At 43.1% G+C, this 8,777-nt stretch overlaps 1 protein-coding gene across 5 annotated transcripts in view; it reads right to left on the bottom strand.

Moving 5' to 3' along the window:
* Positions 1-8,175, bottom strand: part of ARK2N (arkadia (RNF111) N-terminal like PKA signaling regulator 2N) — a 69,826-nt gene extending 61,651 nt beyond the window's left edge. For 2 of the 5 annotated variants that reach the window (XM_019652732.1, XM_019652731.1), the window contains exon 1: positions 7,850-8,165. The gene's annotated coding sequence lies outside the window, so the exon portion shown is untranslated. Of the gene's footprint in view, positions 1-7,849 lie in introns of all 5 variants that reach the window. The other 3 variants (XM_019652730.1, XM_019652729.1, XM_019652733.1) reach the window with 3 other exon arrangements.
* Between the last annotated feature and the right edge of the window lie 602 nt (positions 8,176-8,777).

Here is an 8,777-nt window from a genome sequence, read left to right as displayed (position 1 = left end):
ACTTAAAAAAAAAAAAAAAGTTAAGGTGTTTTGAAGTTTTGCTTGGCTTTATTTTTTAAATATAAACAGAAACAGGAGACAGGGACCAAGAGACAAATGGAAACCCATGAAGATAAAACTAGAATGAAGCAGGGCTTTCAAACAGTATTGTATGCCTACTTCCTGCTGGTGTTGGCAACTGTCACAGAAAAATTATAAAGTGACTCTACAGTGTTAGACAAGTGGGCTATCAGAATAGATATAGTGTCAATCTAATGTTGCGGAAGTATCACAATACTAGCAATCAACAAAAAAAATTAGCATCTAATAATTACTACCTGATTTTTCTGTAACACGAAAATACACTACTGTAAGAGGGTGATTTTTAAAGCAAACAAAAGCAAAACACACACACACACACACACACACACACACGCACGCACAGAGCAATGACTGAGAAAAATTTAAGCCCAAGAAATTAAGAGTTAGCCTTATACCTGGGGGAAGAGGGAAATAGCACATTATGAGGAAAGCAATTGAAAAAAAAAGTTATTTGTGTAAATTTTTCACTCACCTCCCTCAAACTCATTATTTTATAACCTCCTTTAAAAGCAGGAATTATGTTAATTATCTTCAGTTCACTCACAGTTCCTAACACACAATATTTAATAAATATTTGTTGAACTGATAAACTGAATCATTTTTTAAAATCACCAAGACCACTAATGAAACACCTTGTTTGCTTAAAACAGTACTACCGACTTGTATGTAAAAATATATTCCATTATAAAGAATCAACATGATTTTTGACAGAGTAACTCTCCTTTTATCTTTCCATATAAAAACATAAGCAAAAGCTGACACGACTGCTAATAGGCTAGTAAAGCTGTTTCCCTACATCTAGAATACTGTTATTATAAAATCATTGCATACTCTGGCATAAAGATGCAAAACCAGACACTATAAAACTAAAGCGGTAGAGAGCAGCATCTTAGTAAAAAACAAAATGAAGTCCCCTCTCTCCAGATGTTAGGGTCTAGGAAGAGATTCCATTACATCTATAACAGTGATGTTCCCAAATCTTCCGAAATAGAAAAATTAACCACTTTTCTAGTTTTTACATATAAACACTAATTTAATGGCAACAACACTCTTATCTTAAATAAGCACCAATGTTGCAAAACTAATTTTGCTTTCGAAGGACATCTTTCCATTATGTATCAGGATTTGGGGTTAGTTTTTCCACTGAGAAGTTGTAGCATGGATCATGTGGATAGTGCAAGAACCAATGATAACAATTAAAGTAAAACCACCTCTCCAGAATTACGATACAGTGGAAATGGCCCATTTCTTCACAGCAACTTTTCCCTTCCCTTCTCTTCACTTAGCTCTCTCAAAAGGAAGAGGCTGAAGAGGCTATAAACAAGATAAAGTATAAAAGACTCAGAACTGGAAATGAAGACAGACATTCAGAATGAGGAATCATGAGTGATAAATTAATGGAGCTAGGCAATAAGCATCAACAGCTGCTAACATCACAGAGAACCAAACATCATGTGCCTCCTGATGGAAGTGCTCAATATCATCTATAAGCATTTTTGCTCAAAGGAAAAAAAAAAAAAGGAAAAACTGAGAGAGAATGTACCTCATAGAAACCGAATCTGATCAAGCCTCTAACCCTAATACCAATTAACAAGAAACCCAGGGGACAGAGGAACATGTTTAATACCACCACAGGCATGTAACTGGTAAATTCAAACTGCGGGAAAACTTCTGTATCTTCAACAAATAATCTGCCAGGAAAAAGAAATGGAAGGGGGAACCTACAGATTACAAAACAATGCAGACCTCATTTGACTCTTAATCTGAATTACTGCATAAACAGTTATGAGATAACAGAGAAATCTGAACATCAAATATCATATTAAGAAATTATTGCTAATTATTTTTCAGTGCGATAACAGTTACTTGGTTGTTGTTTTTTGTTTGTTTTTTTTCTTCAAGAGTGAAGTTTACTAAGAAGCTAGAGTGCTAAAAGGTTGTAGTACCAAAAAGGCACTCTAAAAAATAATGCGGCTGAATATTTGGCCTACCCAGAACTGAAATATAAATTGTGAAAATGCAACCACGGGAAGAGAGTAGCTTTGCTTGCTTGCTAGCCAACAGTTTTCTCCGCTGATATAAGCTCTATAAATAGGCCAAGAGTGATAATGGCTGCTCAAATCACTTCATGTGGCAGATAATACCGCTACTGGCATGGATTTGGCCCAATACCAGGACTGGGAATAAACCAGCATCAAGTAAGAAACCAAGGAAGTTACCAAATGCAAAGAATGCACCATAGCTAATGAGAAACTATCTAAGTACTCAAAAGCGCCATCAGTGTAAATCAAAACTAATTTAAAACACAGGTTCTAGATTTCTAAGATTTCTGCTCTGGCCATTTCCTATTTTCTATCTCCTTCAGAAAACAGTACACGTAAAGATGAGTTACCACATGCTGGGATTTAAGGTCCCCAAGATAAATATTGCCAAAAACCTATCCACTATACATGCCCTAAGGCTCACAGCAAATTGTTTAGTGGATTGCAGTGGAGAAAAATAATGGGAAACCCTTGATGATGAAATGTTGATTTAAGAATAAACTATGCTTCTATGCTAGGTTAAAACTAAGGCAGACAGGATACTGCTTAAAATCTTTAACCACATGAGGTTTTTGTTCTTAATACAGAAAGGAAAACAGTCCTGTTTTCCTAGAGTTTTAGTCCACACCCAACTTCCCTCTCCCCAACAATACCTTTCTCTAATTATAAGGCACCTAACAAAATGCTGACTCTGGACATCATAAAAGTTATTTTTTTAAACCAGACAACTCAGTAGAAAATAACTCGTGATCCCTTTGGTAAGTATCTTGTTTCCCTAATGTTAATCATGTTAATGAAAACTTTAATTTCTAGATTACCTACACACAATCCTAGTTTATCCACATTCGTGAGAACGGCTGCATAAGTTTTAACAGATTTAATTTTGTTCCTCTTTAAACAACAATCAGAACTAATTTACTAATACATGGACTTGAATTCCAAGCAGAGTAAAAAGCATTTTGTAAATGAACTGGTAGTACAAAAAGAACACTCAAGACTCCGATCATTTTCTTTTAAGCTTAAAGATCCATTTAAGAAAAATGCTATTTTCCTTATTTAAAATGATTTTATAAAGGAAAAGACTAACTCCATACTATAGTTGTTTTGTTATAAAGTACTTTTTTCTCCTACAGTCTACTTTTCTTCTCCACAGGAAAGAAACTTAGAAATCATCTGGTTTCCTACATTTGAAATCCCTGAGCAGAAATGATTTATTTTATCTTTGTACCCATCCCCACCTGGCACCTAAGTGATCAGTAAATGGGTTTATTATTTAACCCAGTATTAATACCCCACACACAAATAAAAGTAAATTCTGCAGATAGATTTCTAATTTTGATTAATCTTAACTAGAAAATACTCACCCAGGTAGTTTTAAAATGAAATAAAGTCGAGTTAGTAACAGGATTTACACCACCTGTCCATTGGCTATTAAGTGACAGAATCTGAGCAGAGGAATGAGGTCCCTCTTTTGAATAAAGGCATGAAAGAGAACAGAAACAAAATTTAAACACTGTAAATTAAAGCCACAAATCCTAAATAAGACAACCATCAAATCTGAGTCATACTGATTACTTTACAGTATTTTAAAATCACATTTACTATTACCAGCTGCTACTAATGTTATAATAAATATGTATAATATATATAACACATTTCCTCCCTAGCAGTTTAGGAATACAGAAGAGAATAAAACAAGTAAGACGCTTTTTTAGTTTCACCCTGCTCCTCTCTTCTACCACAGGACCTGAAGGCTGAGTGTGAAAACTGAACATCAATCCCACTTCTGCTGAGAGAAGCTGCCCACACAGAAGCAGAAAATACTGTTTATTTCCCTTAAATTCAATCATGAGTCCTGAAAGAGTAAGGAAAGTAGGTACAATTAAAAATAAAGGCTAAGGGGGCTGGCCAAGTGGCTCAGCTGGTTAAGAGCTGGCTTGGGAGCACCAGCTCTGAGCAGCAGTGCCCCAGTTCGGATCCCACATTGAGGGCCAGTGACGCTCGCCCTCTACAGCTAAGATGGTGAACAGCAGCTCGACTGGAGCTGGGCTGCTGTGAGTCGCCAGCGACGGCGTAGGCTGCAGTGGGGCTGCAAGTGGGCTGCTGTGAGCTACGTGAGTGGCCGGCAGCCAGCGTGAGCGGCTGGTAGCTGGTGTGAATTACCAGGAGCCTCACCAGGGAAGAGCGCAATGATCATACCAACATGGACCAGTGAGGCGACGTCCTCCACAACTAGACTGAAGAACAAAACAGCAATTTGTCTACCTGTCTGTTCCCCTTCCCCGATTCCCCAATGCTGTTACCCTCCCCCCAATTCCCCAATAAAATCTTAAAAATAAATAAATAAATAAAGGCTAAGGATTTAGAAAAGTTTCATGACAACAGTCAAACTTAAATTTAAGACTGGAATTGATAACTAAGAAGAGCTATGAAATTAGTCTGATGATCAAGAATCAATCCAAAATAAATAAAACCAATAAAATTCTATTCAATGAACTGAAGGCTAAAGAAAAATCTTACAAAAGGAATGCCTATTTCATCTTTTATATTCCACCTGAGCTTTCTTTGTTTTGTTGTTTTGTGTTTTTTTCCCTAAAAGAAGAAAGTAACTCATTAGCAGACTAAGATACTGTATACTGTGCCTTCACAACCTAGCCCTACCTTCATTTTACCCTGCAGATGTAAACTCTCTGTAAACTCAAGGCACTGGCCACACTTAACCATTCAAGATCATCGATACTCATGACTTTGCATAAGCTGTAGGGATCCCTAGCCTGGAAAGACCACCTGGAAATCCATCTCAAACCTCAGGTTTAAATGTGTAAGTTCGTTTAGCATCGGGACCTTGTCAATCTTATTCACCACTACAGCTATAGCAAGGAGAGCACTACCAGCACACAGTAAGCAATCAATAAATTAGAGTGGTGAGAATAAAGAGGTCCCACCTGAATGTTTTGTTGTCTGTGTTTCCCCCAAAGTTTTCTCAATAGCTCTTACCCCTTTTGATAGTCTCATAGCTTTTTACTTAGTTACTAATACATCTATTTCATTTATACCCTATAATTACAGTTACCCAAGAAACTTCACTTGGCCCCAAACTCTCATAAAATGAAGAACACTGAAATGAGTGTGGTTCAAAAGAAAGCACATCATAGTATATTTTTCATCTTTTACAGGTATTCTCAAGTATTGTCAATTCAGTAAACATGTCACTAGTCACATGCAGAAAAATTACAAATGGCTAAAATGATTTACCAAAGTTACAAATGTAGAGTTTGGGTCTCTAATATATACCAGTTCCAAGCTTTAAAACAAAGAAAAAGGAGCGGCCAGTTAGCTCAGTTGGTGCTCACGAACCAAGGTTGCTGGTTCGATCCCCACATGGGCCACTGAGATGCGCCCTCCACAACTAGAATGAAACAACTATTCGACTTGGAGCTGATGGGTCCTGGAATAAACACTGTTCCCCAATTAAAAAAAAAATCCTTATTACCCATATATCAAGTCTATTCATGCACATATCAAAACAAAACCATAAGATTGAAGATCCCAGCAAAACAACCCCTTGAATAATGAGTGACTGCACAAGCTCCCTCAAGTTACTAGTCATACAGTAAGGAGACTTTATGGTACCAATGAAAATAGAAACCTTTGAAGGACATACATTGGGTACTCAGTTCTAACAGAACTGCATTAAATTAGAATCTAAAGCTGGATCTATCTTTAATATATGGGTCTTGGATAAATCATGAAGACTATAAAAAAATATTATGACACTTGCTTTTTCATAAATGCATTTAAGAATATAAACTGAATTAGTGAATAATGTCTACACTGTGAACTTAATATGGAGCTAATAAGGGAAAAAGTTTCTAGCTCCAAAAGCCAGTCCCTTCCCTTTTTCACAAAAAGATGTCAGAAAAAAATTTTTTTTCCATTAAGAAATCATATTTAGCTGATGCTTAGGTATGATTACCCTGAAGTTTCTCCCTGCCTTTCATACTGTATACCTATTTTGAAGTTTACACCTATATCTTAACATTGCAAAAAAGATATGGTTTGAAGTTTTAAGGTTGCAAGTGGTACTTAAGAGTAGTCTGAAGGAACCTGATTTAGAAATGTTTTGAAACACTTTTATTTCTCATTTAATGGAACTGCATGAAATTTCACTAAGGTTCTTTTTAAAGTAGCATACATCTTATCACAGTAAATTCCATCTATGTTTCCTAAATTCAAGTTTAATTCATAATTTTGTATTTACTGAGCATAAAGCAGTCAACTAGGCACTGTCTTAGCCAGATTCCTCAGCCAAAATATTACACTCCCTATTAAAAAACGGTTAGCTCTGTGGCTCCTCAGGACCTCAGGTAATAACTATCAATTGTAGACCTCTAAACATGCTTGTTAAACCAAAAGGCAATGCTTACTGGAGGAATCCAGACTGCCAGGATCAGCAAAACTTCATTAGCAAGTTAACAGCCTCCATCCTTAAAATATCCCAGGAGAAGAAAGGGAGTGATTCAAACGGTTAGCATGTGCCCAGCAACACTACACAATAATCGCCTAAGCAAAACTGCCAGATGTATCTGCTCATGAAGAGGTCCGACCTTGACAAAGCATCGTCAGTGGGGCTTCCATCCTACTAGATGGAAGGATTCAGAAAGCAGAAACTCAAGCAAGAAACGAAAAGCACGTCCAAGGATCAACTGCTCGAAGCGGTTCAGTCTCGGAGCGCAAGTACAGCCGTTCACGCCTTCGAGCTGTGAGCATCTACTCTGTGACAGCGGAGAGGAAGGCTTAAAAGGCAGAATGGACGACGTGCGGTTCTGTTGAGGGGCGGGGGTGGGGGCGCGCAAGTGTTCCCACAACACACCGAGGTCGGTGCTGTGAGACACACAGAACGAAGTGCTACTGAGGGGAGAAAAAAAAAAAGAGAGAGAGAGAGAGAGAACTCTGGTGGGAAGAGTCAGAGAAGACGAGGCTCTTTCACTTGAGGTTCGTCCATTTACTCCCGGCTGGTTTTCCAAATGAAGTTGACAAACTCGCCCGAAGAGGTCAATTTTGGAGATGGGCGCATCCCTCGCATTGGCCAGGGGCGTCTGCCGACCGAAAGTAGTGGAAGCGCCGGGAGGCAGGCGGCGCCAAGCCTGAGGAAGCCTTTCCTCCCTCCTCCCAGGCCACCGCAGCCGCGGCGCTGGCGCGGCCGCCCGGGCTCTCAGGAGCGGGGGCAGGTGTCGGGCGCCCGAGCCGACCCGCGCGGGGCTAGCAGAGTCGGCAGAGCTGCCGCGGCCGCTTCCCCCGCGGGCCCGGGCGCCCGAAAGTTGCGTGAAGGCAACTCCAGGGCCTCGAAGCCGCTTCCCCGCACGACCCACGGACTGCGGCACCTCCAGCCTCCTCTCAGCCCCGGAGGAAAGACACCCGCCTCGCCCGGATCCCAGCGATCCGCCAACTCGGCCGGGCCAGGAGGACAAGAGGGTCACCGGCGGGCGTGCAAGCAAGCCCTCTTCGTCAGCCCCCAGCCCGAGCCGCGCCTCCCGCCGAGTCCGGGCGCTCACACCCGGCGACCGCCAGCCGGGCCCGTCACGACGCCAGCGCCCGGACGCTGCAGAGCCCTCACCCGCGGCCCGCACCCCTCCGAGTCAACCCGACCCCTTCCCGAGAAGCCGCCCGGGTCCCGCTGATCGACCCGGAGCCGGGCCGCGGCCCTGCGCCCCTTCCCGCCTCACCTGCGCTCCGCGTCGGCTCCGCACCTCCTCGCCGGCTCCGCGCGCCCCGTCGGGGCACGCACCGACCCCCAGGCCGGGATTCTCCCAGACGCGGTCACTCGGGACGCGACGGCCACCGTCGCACTCGCCTCCTCAGCACAAGCCCCAGCGGCGAGCAGAAGGTCGCGGTCAGAGCCCCGCCGGGGCGAAAGGGAATCTCGCCTCCTCCGCAGCCTTCACACCAAGTCCCTTCACTCGTCCGCGCCGCCCGGAGAAAATGTCACCAGAGGCCGTTCCGCTCGGCGCCTCACTTCCGCCCGGAACCACCGAGCCCGCACCGAGTCAGCTAGAGCGGCCGCTGCGGTGAGAGCCTCTAGGGACTGGAGCGGAAAGCCTATGGAAAGCCAGACAGCGCCATCTGGCGGAGGGAACCCTGCTCCTCCTGCTCCAGAGTGCCCGGCGCGCGGGCACCGGCTGGCTTCCCGGACTTCTTTCCCGCGCTCCCTCCTTCTGATCAGGCAGCTCCGTTCCAGACATACCTTTCTCCAGGGTCAGAAAGCCAGTCAATGCAAGCCAAAGACAATGCCCTAAGAAAAGGACGGCGCTCCCTTTCCACTGCGCTACTCAGTACTCACCCCTCCTGAAAGCCTTCCGGAATGAAGCTCGCAGTGTCCGAATGCTTGAGTCACTCCATCAGGGATGCGCATCCTTCTCACCTCATTTTTTCGCGGATGCCCACCCCTTGGTTCTGGGAGACTCGGCCGTGCAACTCATGCAAAGGGGCATCAACATCCCGTTCAAGTTTCTGGATGGAAACCTTGCAGGCCTCGCAGATAGACCGCCACCTGCTGGTGAGACAGAGTCCGCCAGGGAGACCCCGCTCCGCCCCTGCGCGCTTTGCAGACGCCCCAAATTCTACCTATGCAGAGTCACTCCTCTGACTGGCAGT

This window comes from Hipposideros armiger, unplaced genomic scaffold (genome assembly GCF_001890085.2).
Source record: "Hipposideros armiger isolate ML-2016 unplaced genomic scaffold, ASM189008v1 scaffold_186, whole genome shotgun sequence".
In the NCBI taxonomy this organism is placed as follows: Eukaryota; Metazoa; Chordata; class Mammalia; order Chiroptera; family Hipposideridae; genus Hipposideros; species Hipposideros armiger.
Note: the sequence above shows the minus strand (reverse complement) of the source record. Positions and strands in the feature narration are given on the sequence as shown.